Raw genomic sequence first — 17,971 nt, 5'->3', positions numbered from 1 at the left:
TGGTACTAATTGTACGAAAATATAGAGATAGACGGCGCATCAGCATGTGAATTCACGTTTCGCGTTTCAACTGGGAAGAGAATATTCCCGGTTTTTAATTGTAACCTTCTCGTTTTTAATTCCAGATTAATGTGTGATCCATAAAAATTCATATAAAATGAAGTCAAAATTCTTAATAACTTGCAAACATATGTAGTTACTTGTTGCGTGTTGTAAATGCGCGTAGACATAAATTTCATGAGAGTATTCTTGGATAAAAAGGAAAAACAAATGTTTCTATGAACATGCTAATTTCTAACAGAAGAGATTAGCATGTTCGATTTCCAATGGAACACTGGTCGAAAGGTTCTCGGTAAGAATAATTTTGCTAAAGTATAAAAAATTTAACTATGAGCTATGAATACAAATCTGAAACTAATTTTGCTAGCCATCAAAATAATTATGTAGAAAACTCAAACTGTTTGCTAGAACGTCAAAATGTTTTGCAGCATTGCTCATCGTGTTTGAAATATTTCTTATTTTGATTATCCAACAAAACTATTTTTAGGTCAGTATAATGTCAGTATATGTAGATAAATTTTTATTTATCAATGAAACCGTTCTTTCAATGTGGTAACCTGAAAGGTATGCTGATGACTCACCCTGCATACGTCAATGTTAAAACATAAAATACCAACATATTTTTAACATGAAAAACAAACACAAAGAACATAAAATGTGTAATATTACAATATCACTCAAATTTTTTTAGGATATAATATTCTCATTAAATAATAATTTAACGAGGATATTAAAGTATTTGCTAAATAAAGATATGAAAAAGAAACAAATATTAAACGAAATAGTTAGGCTCAAACCGTGATTTATAATATATGCTGTATGCTACTGACTAAGAGATAATAACATATCTGTCATCGAAACCGTATCTAAAAGGCATGAAATTTAATGTACCACACCTAAGACCGATACACGTTTATTAATACGTATTTAATGTGTTACGGAATATATGCAGTGACGAAATTAAAGCGCACCGAAATGAAAACGATAAATCGTTTACATAATGTCCTTGAATATTTATCCCGATTGGCAGGATGATAAACGAGTCGGAATGAGATAATTATAAGGAAGGTTCACACAAACACAAATTCACGGAATTGTGCTTCTATATGTTGTGTGGAAGATTATAACGTTGTCATGGGTTTACCTCTTTTCTCTATCCCGCCTCTCTTGGAAGAAAAGGTCAATTCGAAAATATATATAAAGTATATATAATATATGTGTGTATGTGTGTTTTTATATGTACGTAATATTTATATTAAGTTGTAATTAATAATTATAAGGAAGAAATTATGTAATTATAATGATATCCCAATCCTTTTTTAATTGAAGACATACTCATAATCTAATTTTGCATTTTTTCAAATAAAGGAAAATGTAGATTTATATTGTGTGATGTTGATATTGATCGGTACTCAATTCATACATTTTCAATTTTAAATATTATATTGAAGAGAAACATCTTCAATTGTTATCAACTACATCAATTGTTCCGAATAATTCGCAAACTCGTGTGCAAGTTCATTTCAGATTTTGCACACGCAACGCTGTCGATCTATTTATAGAACAGCATTCATGTCTACCTTTTGATTAGCATATCGATAATGAGAAAGATAAAGACAAACGGAGCAGAATTCTCGAACGCACACTTGTCGGATGTGTAATTTCTCGACGCATGACGCATCTGACCGAATGTAAATGTAAGATTTCAGTGTCGACAGATTCATCACGTGCGTACATAACAAAAATTAAATTGTTAAATTTCTACTAGGATCTTATTATATATATCTATAAAATATAGGTTTTTAAGACAGGAAATTAAATGACATTCGGAAATATAAAATTAATTAAACTATTTACGTACACATACATGTGTATATATGATTAATGTAACATATACGCACGAAAAGCTTTTGTTTAAATATATAAAAATTTAGCTAGATACAAATCTGAAAATAGATTTTATTGTACTATGAAAATAATTATGTAGGACGTCAAACTTGTTTTTAAAATATTGGAACTTTTTGCAGAATACTTATCATTCTTGGGTTTCTCACATAAATATCGATGATCCAACAAAATTTATTCAGCTATACTATATATAGTCAAAGTTTTATATATTTAGCAAATTAAATTGCTCTTTCCGTGTGATTAATTCATGATTATATTCACTACATCATATATATTATATATAGTATATGTACATTATTCTATAATTCTATTATATTGGACTAGTATTGTATGAAGATTTTAAGATATTCCATACATGAAGCGTTCGCCAATCCTAGTCACATATCTTACACCATCTATGTGATATGATATCCGCCTCGGGTAGACGCATATTTGGCGAGCGGAACTGGCTTTACTCGCGCACTGGCGTCGTGATATGATATACACATACATGCGAAGCAGAACACGACACGTTAGAGTATAGATGCACCGTCGCACATGTAACAATACGGTCGAGCGCCTCGCGGGTGTGCAGGCGTGGATTATTGTGCGAATGATTCAGTGACCAGTCACTCGCGCGAGTTCACGGCTGCTTTCTTGCTCTCGTCGATAGCACGATACATTCTGGCAACATGACAGGATTGACGGCACGCCGTAACAAAGTTTTCTTATTAAGCGAATCGACCAAGAGTACCGTTACGAAAGATAGAGATCACGTTACATGCAATTAGGGCAATGTGTCGCTTAACCCCGCGCTGGCACAATGTCGTTTATCGAGGAACGTGCTCTGAAAGTATTACGTACCGACACTCGCTATCTTGCACACGGATAGATGTATCTAAACATTTATTTTGCGGAAAAAAACGAAATGCTAAAGTGTGTTCAAACAACTAGTAAAAGAAATCAAAACCGAATAATCAAAACAGTATTTTCTAACTGTTTTGATAATGCAAACAATAAGAATCTCTAACTTTTCTATAGATAAAGAAGATATTCCATCTGTATATAACTAAATTTATTTTTTAAATTGATTATCTTTAAACTTGTACATCTCCTTTCATTTTATCTACTTCTTATATAGAAAAAATGATCTTGTGCTGAAATATCTACAAATTTAGCTAATTAAAAATTTTTTAATAATTTTGTTGGACTATCAAAATAATTATGTAAAAAATTCAAATATAATGAGCTACAAAAAGTGCTACAAAAAACTTTAATATTCTAGCAAGGACTTGAGCGTCCTATATAATTACTTTGATAATTTAATAAAATTATTTTCATCTGTATCTATTATATGTATATATTAAAATTTTTTAATACTTCAGCAAGACCATTTTTTGCATGTACCTACATTTCATATTTAATATATTTAAATTATTCTTATTAAATAAATTAGTTTTAATCGCTAATTGGCAGCACACGTTCGCTATCAGATTTCTCTTTAATACATTCACACCTCTTTCTCTCTCGCCGTTCGCAGCTAAAAATTTGTGATCCCACGATGCGACGGTCGGGATGCGGGCAAAGACTACGCCTGCATAAATTGATTAACCCATTCATACTTTCAGCTCATCCTCCCCCGCCTCTTGTCCATTCATCGTGGTTATGCGCCTCGCCGTTATAAAGCCGACTCCAGATGACGCGTTCGCTTATCAAGTATTCACGGGTACTACTAAAACGTTTGAATAAACTTTGCGGATATATCCCTTGAATTAACCTAATCAATTTCATTCGTAAGATCGGAAAGTTCTGTTAAAATTCTACTTTAAAAAGTAGAATAACATTATTTAATCACATCCCCATCTGTAAAATTTTATTTGCAACAAATTCTTAAGAGATGGAAATTACAGGTTATTTAAATTTAAAAAATCAACTATATTACTCTTTTACTACAAAATTGACAACTCAAAAAATTAAATTTCTTAGAAAAAGGAAAAAACTACTATTTTTTTTTATTTGATAGAAAATAACTAAAACATATTTAATTCGAAAATAGACTAATCAAAGAATATATATATGATAGAAAATGGATTGATTAAAAAATATAAGAAAAAAGAATATGTTTTTATGTGATCAAATGAATTGTTTTAATTTAATTGCACGTTCGTTTTTGTATTCCGTGATTTCGTACAGACTTCTTCCACTCTATTAAAACAAATATGTATTTATTCGAACGACACATTATATAACGACATTGCTCCTTAATATTCTTCCCGCGATGAAACGAAATCCAACCAGCGATAGTGTTATACTTTCCGAGATTATAATTATGTCGTTTCCGTGCATCTCTCTGTACTACGTGCGGCATGACTACACTGTTAACATCGCAATATCGTTGCCTTTAATGAGAGAACTAACTTTTTCGTTGTAGAATTGCTCAAGTCAGAAAAACGCTTATACCATAAGGATAACACAGACGCTACGTCGATTCCCATCAATAGATTCTTTTCTTTCTCATACACGTTCATATACGTAAAGTCAAGTACACACTCACATGCACACATACAAATAAACACTTCATTTCAAAACTGCATCTCACTCGTACACGAGTCTGGATGATGTATATCTCTCCATTATCCATGCTTGTCCATCTTTAAATAGTCCGTAAACAGTGATGTAACTCAAGTTACTTTACTAGTAAAATAATACATTTCTGCTCACCTACAATTTCACAAAATATTATACAGAATTTCTAAAAAATTTATTTACTTACACTGAAAAAAAATTTGCTGAATTTTAATAAATATTCGTTTCTCAATAGTATTAACAAAATATTTACTTACAATAAATAAAAATTTATTCAAAATAAAAAATTATATAATACTTAAATCAAATAAATATATGTTTACACTTAGCAAATATTTCATCAGTACTATTGAGAAATAAATATTTATTAAAACTTAGTAACCTTTTTTCAGTGCAAGCAGAACTAAGATTTACAGATTTATTCTGTTGATTTAACCCGGATATCTTTAAGACTTATATAATCTTAGGTATATTTACCTAAAACATTAAAAAGAAAGAATTTTTAATATTTTTAAAAATCATTCTAATAAATATGTCAATTATATCCAAGTTTTTTTAATTTATTAAACAAGAATTATCTCACAAACACTGCAGTTTGAGTAGAAAAATGTTGGAGCTGACCACGTATCACATCGTTTACTTTTACCTTCACGATAGACTCCGAGGAAAATACATCCTGTATAGGCACTGTTGACACAGGCGGAGCTTATCTACTTTCTCTGAAAACGGTCTAACGTTTCACGAAGCAATGAGCCTTCAAGCTTGAAGTAGTACAAACCGCTCGAAAATGCTACAGTTTTCTGCAGTGGACGGAGGAATAAAGAGCGCGTTGTGGCCGTTACGAGGACGGTGGATTACACACGATTCACCGCTCCAGACCCAGGGATGATATATACGCAATGGAATACCGTAGGGAAGAATACTGGCCGCATAAATTCGGGGCGCGAGTCGCGGCGACGACGACGACGACGACGCTAAGCGACATATTTCCCGGACTCGCGTTTGTATTCCGAAACGGTATTAAAGTATTAAAACGTCCCGGTGAACGTTCTCCCTCGTCCCATTCCGTCCTGTCCTGCCTTCTCGGATCCTTCTGTTTTCGATTCTCCGCGAAATACGTATTGCGTATTATATTCGAAACGCGAACGTGAAAACTGCGTTATCTTGTCATGAGCGCGAGAATTATTTTATCACAAGCTCCGAAATATAGAACTCGTGAAATATTCACGTGTGCTCCGAAAATTCTCCGTATCTGCACTGCGAGAGAATACTAAAATATTAAACTGCGAAGAACGACTTCACTACCTACGTCTGAATAGCTTGTTTTCGGCTTGATTCAAGAAGTCAAATGCATATGCAGGAGGAACCTCGAAAACGTTACTGTACATAAAGTATCCTTAAAAGACAAACCTTCAAAGAAAAATTATTTAGAATTGCAGTAATTCGTTCAGAAGATATCTCGTCATTGTGCTCTATTTATACTCTATTTATCGATATTTAATATTTAAAATTAAATACACAAATTAAAATCAAACTTGAAAAATAAACTCTTTTGAAAGCACGTTTTTCTAAATGTAAAATTTTGTTTTATATAACATATTATATTTTATCAACAATAATAATCAATAATAAGTCAATCTTATACTTTTTGATAATTAAATGTTGATGCATATATTTGGATAAAATCAAATTATTAATTAATAATTTAATTGTTAAAATCAAATGTTGTAAAGTAATACTTATATTAACAAGTATTAAAACGTCCCAGTAAATGTTCATTATTCGATATATTTAAATAACCCGTTCATAATTGTTTGAATAATGTTTTAATCTATAGTTTTCAGTAACGCTCAGTACTAATGACTTTCTGTAATAATGACAATGTTTGTTTCATTGATTATACGCCAATTTGTGCAAAGAAAAACGTACTCTCAAAAAAGTTTTTATATTAAAAAAAACGCACTCTATAGATGTTAAATATGTTAAATAGATCATATAGATTAATCAGCAACGTAATAAGAATGTACTGTCTCTATAGATAATTTATTTTTATTATAACTTAGGCCCAGTTCCACAACTGACGGTTAACCGTCGTTCAACTTATTTATTGTCTCTTTCCAATTTTAGAATTGGAAAAAGATGAGAAACAAGTTGAACCGCGGTTAAGAGTTAACCATGAATTGTGAAACTGGGCCTCACTGTTGCCATCGTTTCGACCTTTGTTAATAAAGTCTCGTCAGACACATTCGTTGCTCCAGATGGATTGGACGGAGTTTAAACAAATTATATAAAATATATTACAGAATGTGTTTAATTGTGAAAATAAAGATATTATCCAAGGTTTCATGATGAGATTTGGCAATCGCGTGGGTGAGTTATTCGTTTAAATTATTTGGTTGTTTTTCAATATCTTGTATATATGAATTTAAACAGATAACACTTCAGTTTTGGCAACCTGCAAGTGACTCTACATCGAACGTTCGCGAAATCTAATATTATTTAAGAAATTTGCTGATAAAGATTCAAAAGAGAATCGGAACGTACAAGTTTTCAAGATTTTGAATAAAGATGAGGTCATCACATCGGATGGATTACAAAATTATTTGTGTAAGATTTATTGCGCACCTCCGTTCGCGCTAACTCTCATTAGCTCTAAGTTTAGTTATTTTTTGTTTGTTTGATGAGAGAGAGTCCTTGTTCAACATATTTATTTAAAAAAAAAAAACAAAAATTGCTATCGATTTACAACCTTGCAGATTAAAGATTAACCTTTAGAGAGGACAGAGATCAATAATTTAAATCTTACAGTTTTTCCTGAGTAAGATTGGTTATAATTCATTATTTCATTCGATTCTTTGCCTCAAAATATGACGACATTTCAAAGTACCATAACCTGTAAAGATTAAGACTGCATTGGTGCATAGTCGACGCGAGAGTGATATATGTATTTGTGCTCTGAAAAATTCTCGGTTTCACACTGTTCGTCGGAACAATATTAAAATATTAAAGTCTCGTGGAAATGTCTTTTCTCGTATGAATATTTCGTTTTCGATTTCGGGAAATCGCATTGTGTATGCATACTCGGCTACGAATCGCATTGAATACATTATTTTATTACGAACTCCGATTGCATCGAACACCGATTGATGTGTTTTTATACTTTCCAAAATGCAATTTTCTTCCTTTGTATAATTGATAAATGATTGCAAAATGATTGAAAAATGTGTCAGTATTTTTCTCCCATGTATGCAATAATTTAAACGTTTTTGTCTTAATTATAATAAAACGTATACTAATTTTATTATTATTATATATATATATATATATATTCATGCTCGTACAACGCAAATAAAATATATGAAACTGATTGCAAAATGTTATAAATATCAAAGATGACTGCGTCTGCAATTGCAAATGCACAAAAGTGACAAGAACATATTATGCAATTCCACACAAGAAATATAGTAGGATTTCGAATATTCTTTGCGTAACAAACGTATGCGCATATTATGTACGCTGTATAATAATCACATCGGAGTCACATACATATCTACCAAAGTTATGACCGTTTGTTGTATAACTAGACATTGAGAGATGCTAGAATATATAAGTTTGAAAAAATAACTGCGCTGCAAACGACGATGTGCCTATGTTTAAACTTGAATTATACGTAAAATTATATTATAAATAAATTATAATCAGGAGAAGCGAATATAATTCTAGATTCTCAAATCCGAGAAATGAAAAAAAAAACAAAAAGCTTTATCTCTATACGAAATGTTACAAAGCTTTAGATTTAAAATTTAGAAAAATATACGATGTAAAAAAATTAACTAAAACAAAATGTATATAATAACAAAGAAAGTGGTGACTAAGCACGTAGAAAAAACGGCAAGAATAATTCTAGAGCACATTCTACAGAACGGAATATTGACGTTCACAGACAGATATAAAAATATAATAAGATAAGACAGTATCGCTGGTAAGAATACTATTTTATTTCGTATCGTGTCCACCATGCTACGACAAATGCCCACCATTATTTTCTTTTAGTACACGCCAAAACATACTTTCTAAAACACTCCTTCACAATGAATCTTGTTAAGTCACTTTCCGCCGACAACGTAATGTATATCGCAAAAAATTTAAGAGTTCGAAAGTTCAGTATCTTATTATTTCATAACAGGGCAATATTTGGATTTTAATGTATTGTACTATTTTTAATTGGCAAAACGATTGAAGAGAAAAATTCGCGTTAAACATTCGTCAATTAGTTTCCACATTAATGCTCCTTTCCTTAATCGCTTTCTTTCTTTCGACCCGTTATACAGCTTCGCGTCACGCTTAAAATTTCATCATGCCCTTTTCCCTCTTTCTCCAACTTAGAATTCAATGCAGAACAGCGGTTCTCATAATTCACGCGAAATATCTTCAAATATCACAAAAGAAAATCTTTTCTACAGACTCTCAGATAGAAAAATAGTAGAGTGCACAAAATGTATCTCCAATTTCATATGCACTTTTCTTTGTCTGGAACTTCTTTGAACTAAAATTGATTTTTACTCCGAAAAATGGTCACATTGTTCCCACATTTTTGCCGAAGTCGACTTGAAATCCGTTAAAAATGTGAAAATTACATGGATGTCCGAATCATCCGGTTGAAAAATGTAAAATAACATTGAGTTTCTATAACGATTTGTAAAACGAATAGAAACTAGTTTACGGTGACGATTCAATGAGAGTCAGCGGGAGTCGAGAGGAGAGGGCTCCGAACCTCGGTTAAGAACCGCTGCTCCGGAGCGATGTTCTCAAGCACAGACTAACAGAGTAGACTCGCTTTCTTTCCAACGCAGTAAGTATCCAGATACGTTCGAATCAAGCTAAACGAAGTCCGACTCCCCGACCAATGCAAAATGCGACGGTCTTTTATGCCCCATAATCGAACTCGCAACACTTACTTTACGCGTGAAACCGATACCTGAGAATAAAGCGGAGATATAAAGAGGCTGGATCTTTCGAAAGAAAAGGCTCCGGGGTTCGCCTACAACTCGTTGTATTCAAAACAGAATTAAATTGCCTCTCTAGAAAGTGTCGAAACGGGCGAACGATGAAAAGGAATCGGCGACGTGTAAACCTGATCGATTAAGCTTAATTATCTTTCGGTGAGTGTAACTTTTTACATCCACTTTTCTCCTCGTCTAGAGTTCTTCACTCGCGGCGAAGCGCCCTCGTCTCGCGTCGATCGTCCCGGCCGATATGCAGGGATCGCAAAAACCACGCCTACGCGAAAGATATCCGATTGTGTCGGGGGAGTCGTTGGACGAGGAGAATTTCGACCGCGAGAGCGGCGAGGCCCAGCCAGCCAGCACACCATGATGGTGGAGGTTAAGTCTTACCTGTCACGCGTGTTGGCGCCTGTCGGTGGCTTTCGTGTCTCTCCGTGGAACTTCGACGGCGGCCCGCACGCCGACACGCCTGCACATTATCCCTCGGTACGTCACTGAACCCGATATCCGCTCCGCTGATGGATTATTACGTTATATTTTCACTGTACACTATTTTAAGGGCGGCCCAGATACGACACCACGATGCGCGACGCACGGCCACGGACGCGAGTTAGTCACCACCGAACGAACCAACGTATCGAACTGCTCCGCACTGCTCTCACCGCTCACTCTGTCCGAATTTGCGCGAACCCGCACGAGCAGGCGCGGCTCCGGTTCTCTTACTTCTCTACTCCGGACTCCGGACTCCAAACTAGTCCCCGACGCAACCACCACACCACGTTGCTTGCGTTTGCCTTCGTGCCTCTTCGAGGGGTGTCGCGTGACCACGAGAAGTCGCGCAACGCGCTGTACACCGTCTGGCACGAAGACTACGCTCCGTGTCTTTTTGCTCTCGTTTCCGATCGTGAGATTCGCCGTAGGTCATAGCGGAGGTATAAGCAGGTAGCCGAGAGAGAGAGAGAGAGAGAGAAACGAGAGCGTGATCGGCGGCAGTCCCTTTATCCGATGCTCTTTTCCATGAAACGTTTAAACGCCCTTTTTCTCGCTTCTCATTCGAGAGAGAGTAATAACGCCGGCGGAGGTACGCGGGTCCTAAAGAAGGATGACGCGCGCGCGTACAAGCCGCGATGTTACAATCGATGGCGAAACGAAACGACCTTCCTGCGAGCGAGGACGTCGCTGTGTTGCAAAAGGACGCTTGAGCAACGCGACCCCTCGTCGCGCCGTTCGAAACTTGGCGTACTTGCGTATCGAGTTTCTCCGGGGAATCGTGATTCTTCCTGGCTCCTACTCGGCTATACGCGACGAGACGACGCGTTCTCACGCATTTTTATCGCGCCCACCGCGCGGGGAAAGCTTCGACTTCAATGGAATTCCCTCTATAGTCGATGCCAATGTGCCATGCATGCCGCTCCGCTCACCTCCGCTCACCTCCGCGCCGCGCCGATGCGATGCTACCTTGCGATGGTCGTGCATGTGTCCTCGCCGATTGAAATAACACGCGCGAATTAAAACGATGTAATCACGATCGAGCTAAGAGGGGCGCCTAGTTTATTGCGCGCCAGCGCACACTTGCTCTTTCACTCTCGATAGCGGAAACGACAAACAAATAAATCTCGCGATAATGTTAATTACGAAAACGTACGTGGTAGTTGGTACAACGTTAAGCGATATATCTTCCACTTTGTAATGGAACAAAAATATTGTTTTAAATATCACGAAAATTATATTTACTATTTTTAGAATTATAGAATAGAACTGGAATTAGAATTATTTATTATACTTTTCATTAAGAGAAACAAGAACGATAACTAAAAGCGAAGCGCATTGTTCTTTCGCTCTTACATAACAAAAACGACAAAAAAATTTCGTGATAATGTTACGAAAATTATTACGCGGAATAATATTAATGATATATCTTTCATTTTGCACTGAGAAAAAAATTCTGGTAGTAGCTATCAAATGTTGAGTGAAATAATTTCAATCAAATGGATTAATAGGTATAATCAAAAATAATTTTACTTCTCTAAATATTTAGTACAATTATTACCAAACAGTTGATTATATTGTTATATTTGATAAATAATACACTTATAAATATATTTATAAAAAAGTAAAATTATTTTTTTATTATATTAACCGAACATTTGATTGTTTTTTCACTTTAATAGCTATTATCAGACTCTTTTTCAATGTGTGATAAAAATATTACCTACTCGAATATATTACGTGTAGACTACATTACACATTTATTATTTGTTATTATTAACCTTTAAGCTATCATTAGAGTATTCAGAACATCACAAAGAATTTATTTTTATGATTATATACGTATTTTTAATTAAAATGTATAATTAAATTTACGTTACTCTTATAAGCTAAAAGAATATAAAAATTATGAACTTTAAGATACGGGGGCATATTTTTTATTTTCCTTTTCAGTAGCAAGGTTTTTAAGATAACTCTGTGCGTGGAGTGTTATAATCTATACCTACTTAAAGGTTAAGAGAAATAAGAACGACACTTAAAAATGGAATGTATGTTTTTCCTAATATTTTAAATACTTTCTCTCTCTCTCTCTCTCTCTCTCTCTCTCTCTCTCTCTAAATTAGTTTTTCTACATTTTTCAAACACATATTTTAAATTTTAATTTGATATGCTAACTGAGCTTAGCTGTAACCTCGAGAGGGTAACCACTAGCTGAAATATTGTCCCGCAGATTACACGATTTCACATGATTTCATCTGATTACAAATAATTTTTTTCACCACATATGAAGTAATTTGATAAAATATACGATTTTATTTAATTAATTTTAATACTATACAATAATTTCTCGTGGTTGCATATGTAATTATCGGTATAGAGATTTCATATGAAATTTATAATGATTTCGAGGACTCTGTCCCAAGATTACATTAACTGGTTACTCCCTCGTGTAATCTACTTTCGTGCTACAATGTGTACTCGAAATTCACGAGCAATTCCGAATGCCGGGTAGCTACCTTTCAGATTCTCTACAATGCAGATATTTCAAAAAACGCATAATCAATCGTAGTCGAGCACTTAAGTCACTATACGCTTCTGCAAGTCGCTTACCCGTAGGTACACCTTATCCGTTCTGTAATGTGTAACGTCGCATTAATGGTGTCCAGGTGTTATGCGATACGGACGACGAAATACGATAGCTTCCTCGTCAACCGACGAGAAATGTTGCGCGTACCGACGTAATGTGGACATTGAGCAATTCCGCAAGTCGCTCGCTCGCGCATGAAGCGAAGGAATATCGTTTTTCGTCAAGCTCTTCTTCCGCCTGCCGGGATCGAACGACTGTCACGAGGTGGTTTGCGCAGTGGTTCGAAATCTGAGCTAGTGAATACTGTTACACGTATTAGCATCGATGTAGAAGGACATTGTTCCACAGTAATATTAAGCTAATTGCCACAAGAGTTTCGAATTTGAAAGTTTTTCAACCAGAATGTTGAATAATAAAGAAGATTACAAACGCGTGGAAATGATTAAAATATAGCTTATTCTCTCTACAACTCTCTAAAACTCCTAGAATGAAAATTGAACCAGTCTTTGAAAAAGAGTGAGAATATTTTCATCCTTGAAAAAGAGTGGCAGATACTCTTTTGAAGTGAGATTTCCTCCAAGGAATGAAACCATTATAAAAAAAAAAATAAGATTTTATTTCTTTGAAGTGAATCTTACTCCAAACCAGGGTTGGTAAAAAACACGTTTTAAACGTGTTTTAAACAGTTTAAAATATGCTTAATTAATGTTTTTAATATGTTTTAAATATGTTTTTTTATAGTACTGTTGAAAGCATATTTGAAGCATTAAAAACATATTCAAGAAGAAACACAATATGTTTTATTCTTAAAAAAAAAAAACATTAATCTTTACCAATCCTGCTCCAAACGAGTAAAATTTCATTCCAAAAGAATGAAAATTTTCCACTCTTTTTCAAAGACTGGTTCAATTTGCAATCTTTTAGAGTGATTTCACTCTAAGAGATTGAAAGAGTATAAGATAACACTTCATTATATCTGGAAAAATACAGAAATAAGAAAGAAATAGAACAGAAACGATGTTGAAAATAATAAATTAATTAAATTTGTCTATTGACAAAAGAAACACAAAAAATTACAGAATGTTCAACTTAGTACAGTGAAGCTATTTTATATTACATTCTTACTGAGATTCTTACTTAGTCAAGTTTTTTAATGTAATTCTCGAATTTTTATATTATTTCCAATTTTTCGCTGTCCAAAAGTTGTATGTTTAATTAGATTCATGAACATTTAATAAAACTTTTTTAGAAAAATGCTAATTTACCTATATACATATATATTATATAAGCGTGACAATTGTATAATTTTAAGAAAAGAATCTGTGATGACACGTGGTTCCTCATTAAACGAAATATTTGATACAAGCCTCATTATGATGATGAAAGCATGTCAGGAGTATTATCGCGACATCCGCTTTGTCTGTTGCTGTTGATAAGACGGGATAGGCCCACGCCACCCACGCATGCCAGAACGAAAGTTAGCCCACTCATTCTTTCGAGCAAGTCGAATGCAACAGCGCAATGGCTTACAAGGGGATTCAAAATAATATCGGGCACACGCGAAATGTCGAAACTATCGCTCGAATATCATTCTTATCTCATATCGATTCCCAGAAATGTTCAAATTTTTTTTATTCATTCCTATTAGTGTTGAACATTGATAAACGCTTATCTAAGATAACTTCCTCTTAATAATATTCCAAACGTTCTCATACCTTACTATAAATAATATGGAAGACCAAAATAGTAACTTTAAATATTTTGTGTAGATTATCGTCGCAGTCAAGGTGACTTTGTGTTGCCGAAAACGTCTTCAATCTCTAGATCTAACACACGTAACGCGCAGTCGTTCGCCTACGTGTACAGACAAAGGATTAAAAATAAACTCTCACGTCACGAAGTTAACAACATATGTTTACGAGCATGCTGAAATTCCTCTTGCGTTTAACGACACGTCAATCAGTAGAATAAAATGTCATGAAACTATCCGTAGTATCTTGCCGGAAATATCTTTTCACATTTAAAATGCGCAACACCTCGAATCTGAATGGCTGACTGATTAGTTGATGATATGTACAAGTTCGTGCAAGTTCGCGCAAGTTTAACGTGAGGCTACCTGTAGACGTTGGACCGAAGGAAACCTCATGGAGCTCGTTCAGCGAAAGAGAAAGGAGTGTGAAAGACGAAGATGAAACGAGAAAGAGACAAAGAGAAGGCAAGAGGTAGCTAACGAGAGACAGAGAAAGAAAAAGAAAGAGAGAAGAAGAGTGAGACAGAGAGCTGCTACAGGATAGGTAAGAGAGATACGGTCGTTGGCCGGTTCGGGCAAGGCTGCTGGCAAGGAGAACCAGGGCTGTAGTTACAAATAAAGAAAACGGGCACCTCTATCGACACCGCTGCTATAATAACGGGGCGCGTACAAGAAAAGATGCGAATCGTCTCTCCGTCCGTCTCCCGCTTCACCGAGGGGCCCTAAAAACCGGTGCGCTACTTGTAAACCAGTTCCAGATTTTAAAAAGCACCTGGTACTATCGCGCGCGATGCTCGCGAAAATAAAGCGTTATCTCAGCAAGCTCGTTCCATCATCCAAAAATTATAATCGGATTCATCGCAACACGATTAATGAGATTTACAGTACATAGAGAGAGAGAGAGAGAGAGAGAGAGAGAGAGAGACTACGACGGAGAAATACTATACTCAGAGAATCAGAATTTAATGAGATTTACAGTACATAGAGAGAGAGAGAGAGAGAGAGAGAGAGAGAGAGACTACGACGTAGAAATACTATACTCAGAGAATCAGAGGATTTAATTCCAAGGCTAAAGCATCTTATACTTCGTAATTATTTTAAATATTCACATACGTTAAAAAATTATTTGTTTAATCTTTTTAGTTTTAGAAAAATAGATTTATATTTTTTATAAAGTATATTATTTTTGCCATCTCGCCAAAAATAACCTGTTTGCTCCTTTCTAGATTATTTCAATTAAAAAATTATAATATAATCTATTATCAATCAGTATAAAAATATTAAACAGTTTTTCTGAACAAATTATTTAGTCTTTATATAAATTTTATATACATATATCAAATTAGTTATTAGCCCAAATTATTTTTATCATATATTAGATTATTTTGCAAGCAATATTAAATTATATAGAACGCATAATATGGCTTAATGATAAACTTTTTTTAATCTTAAATTTTTCCCTGCATTTAATAGATAGCGTATAATAGATTTCTTTCGAGTTATAATCAGGCGTAAATAATTACTATCATATTACAACATAAAAAAAACAGACACAGTCATTACAAATATATCGATAATTCTACATACATGTGTATATGTCGTTTATTTTGAAACTGTAAATCCGGTTTCGAAGATCTCGTCGAACTCGATATACCACATGAGTTTATATTCACGTCACATTAAAATTCATAACGTTGGAAAGCCGGACACATATCACTTTCAAAGTAAGCGAAACTATTGCTGCATCTGTACTATCCACCTCGGAAAACAGACCTGCACGCGGTGCATCGAACGATTGTAATAAACGTGCCGTGATTGGACATTCCCACACGAAGAAATCCGAGAAATAATTCGTATTCGCCGCGAGTGACCGTTACGCACGCACCGAGCGGTAATACTACCGTAAGCAAGTATATATTCTACACCTTGGCGATAAGAGTTCCCAGTATTAATCACACCCGGCTCCCCTTATCGGTGCATACTGATTATTAACCGACCGCGATGGCGTCTCGTCGTCAGTTAAGCACCGCGTATCCGGCGCTTCTTTTTTACGACCGTTGTATCTCCACCGATGATAAAACGCTTATCAGTAGTTAGATACAAAATTAAGTTAATTAACTTGTGGTTTAATGACACGCTCTTTAGCAACTAGGTATTCAATATTCAAAGTGCCTCTCAATTTACGGCTATATTCCACGCAATAAATTACTGTGTAATTTTCTACTCTCATTTTCTAGATTGCTGAAAAACGTTCCTTTTTTCTTCTTTTAAGAAAGCGGGCGAGTTTAAAGCGATAAGATTTCGATATCTCTTTATAAAATAGAGTGGGATAGTTCTCTCTATTAAATTTTAACAAAGCTAAATAGTGAACTAACACAGTCTTATTTGTATATATCATAGTAGTGTAACAACAGACGTTTAAAGGATGTCCGTTCGTATACAGCCCTGAGAACAACTCCCTGTTGCCGTTTCGCCATATAATTCCGAGAGACGAGGAATTCTGTTCGGTCTTCAGGATACGAGTATCGCAAGTACCGAAGTATTGGGACAAAGGAACTCCAAGGACAAAAGGATAATTCACATTGTATCTTGACACTCTGGAATCCGTTGCTGTTTGTTGTGTGTCGCAATATAACAAAATTACAAATGCGACAATTTGATCAAAAATATTATAAAAAGTAGCAATATCGTATGAAAGCGTATTGTAATGGGCAATTTTGTGAATCGCTCGTGTACTGAATTAAAAATTACCACTTTAATCTGGGAATAGTCACCTGGGGTGTTTTCATATCTCAGCGGCAAAAAATGTAAAATATTGTTTCATATTAATATCATTTAACATATATTTTTTATTTTTTAATAACTGTTATGTACGAATATTTAAATCTACAATTCCATTGAAAACTCGCAATAAAAAAGCATTATATTAATTAAACTTTTTATTTAAAAAAAAATACTATCATAATAAGCTTAACATGCTTATTTCACTTAATACTTGGTTTAATATTTATTTGGTTTCTACTTTTTCAAAAATTATAATTAAATCCATATCCATTTTCAAAAAAAGAATTAAAAAATAATAAAATACAATATACTGTTAATAATAATGATTTTTAATTGGGATGTAAAAATTGGGACCCCAAATGATCATTTACGTAAAAAATAAGCTACTCACAGGTTAAGAATATCCCCAGAGAGATGGCTTTTTCTCTTTATATATATATCTCCTTTCAATTATTGGACAGAGGTGTTCAATAATGAATGCCAGGTGAATATTGATTTCTTGGTAATAAAAACCCGCGAAACGCATAACCTTTATACAGAAAGCATCTGTGGAAGCCTCAAGAATATATATTTCTATTTTTATACGGATCAAAATATCTCAATTATATTATTTTCTTACAAATTTCCTAAATACATATCTATAATTGTTTTGATTTAAATAGTTTTTTTCATAGGTTACAAAATAAAGAGTTATAGTAATTGCATATATTATTAATAAATATCAAGTATTTCATCAAGCATTCCAACAATGGATCTAGATGTAGAAATGACCCTCGAAACATATAACCTTTTTATCGAAGATACCCGTTAAATTCAAATCAT

General features: G+C 34.2%; 1 protein-coding gene across 3 annotated transcripts in view; it reads right to left on the bottom strand.

The window, feature by feature from the left end:
- The window catches only part of PlexA (plexin A), a 286,570-nt gene that overhangs the window by 230,431 nt on the left and 38,168 nt on the right, over positions 1-17,971 (bottom strand). Inside the window, exon 1 of one of the 3 annotated variants that reach the window (XM_018512216.1) lies at positions 9,930-10,193. The exons of the other annotated variants lie outside the window; for them this stretch is intronic. The gene's annotated coding sequence lies outside the window, so the exon portion shown is untranslated. Of the gene's footprint in view, positions 1-9,929; positions 10,194-17,971 lie in introns of those variants that run through there. 3 annotated transcript variants of the gene reach the window in all.

This window comes from Trachymyrmex cornetzi, unplaced genomic scaffold, assembly GCF_001594075.2.
Source record: "Trachymyrmex cornetzi isolate Tcor2-1 unplaced genomic scaffold, Tcor1.1 scaffold396, whole genome shotgun sequence".
In the NCBI taxonomy this organism is placed as follows: domain Eukaryota; kingdom Metazoa; phylum Arthropoda; class Insecta; order Hymenoptera; family Formicidae; genus Trachymyrmex; species Trachymyrmex cornetzi.
This window is presented reverse-complemented; position numbering and strand designations above follow the sequence as displayed.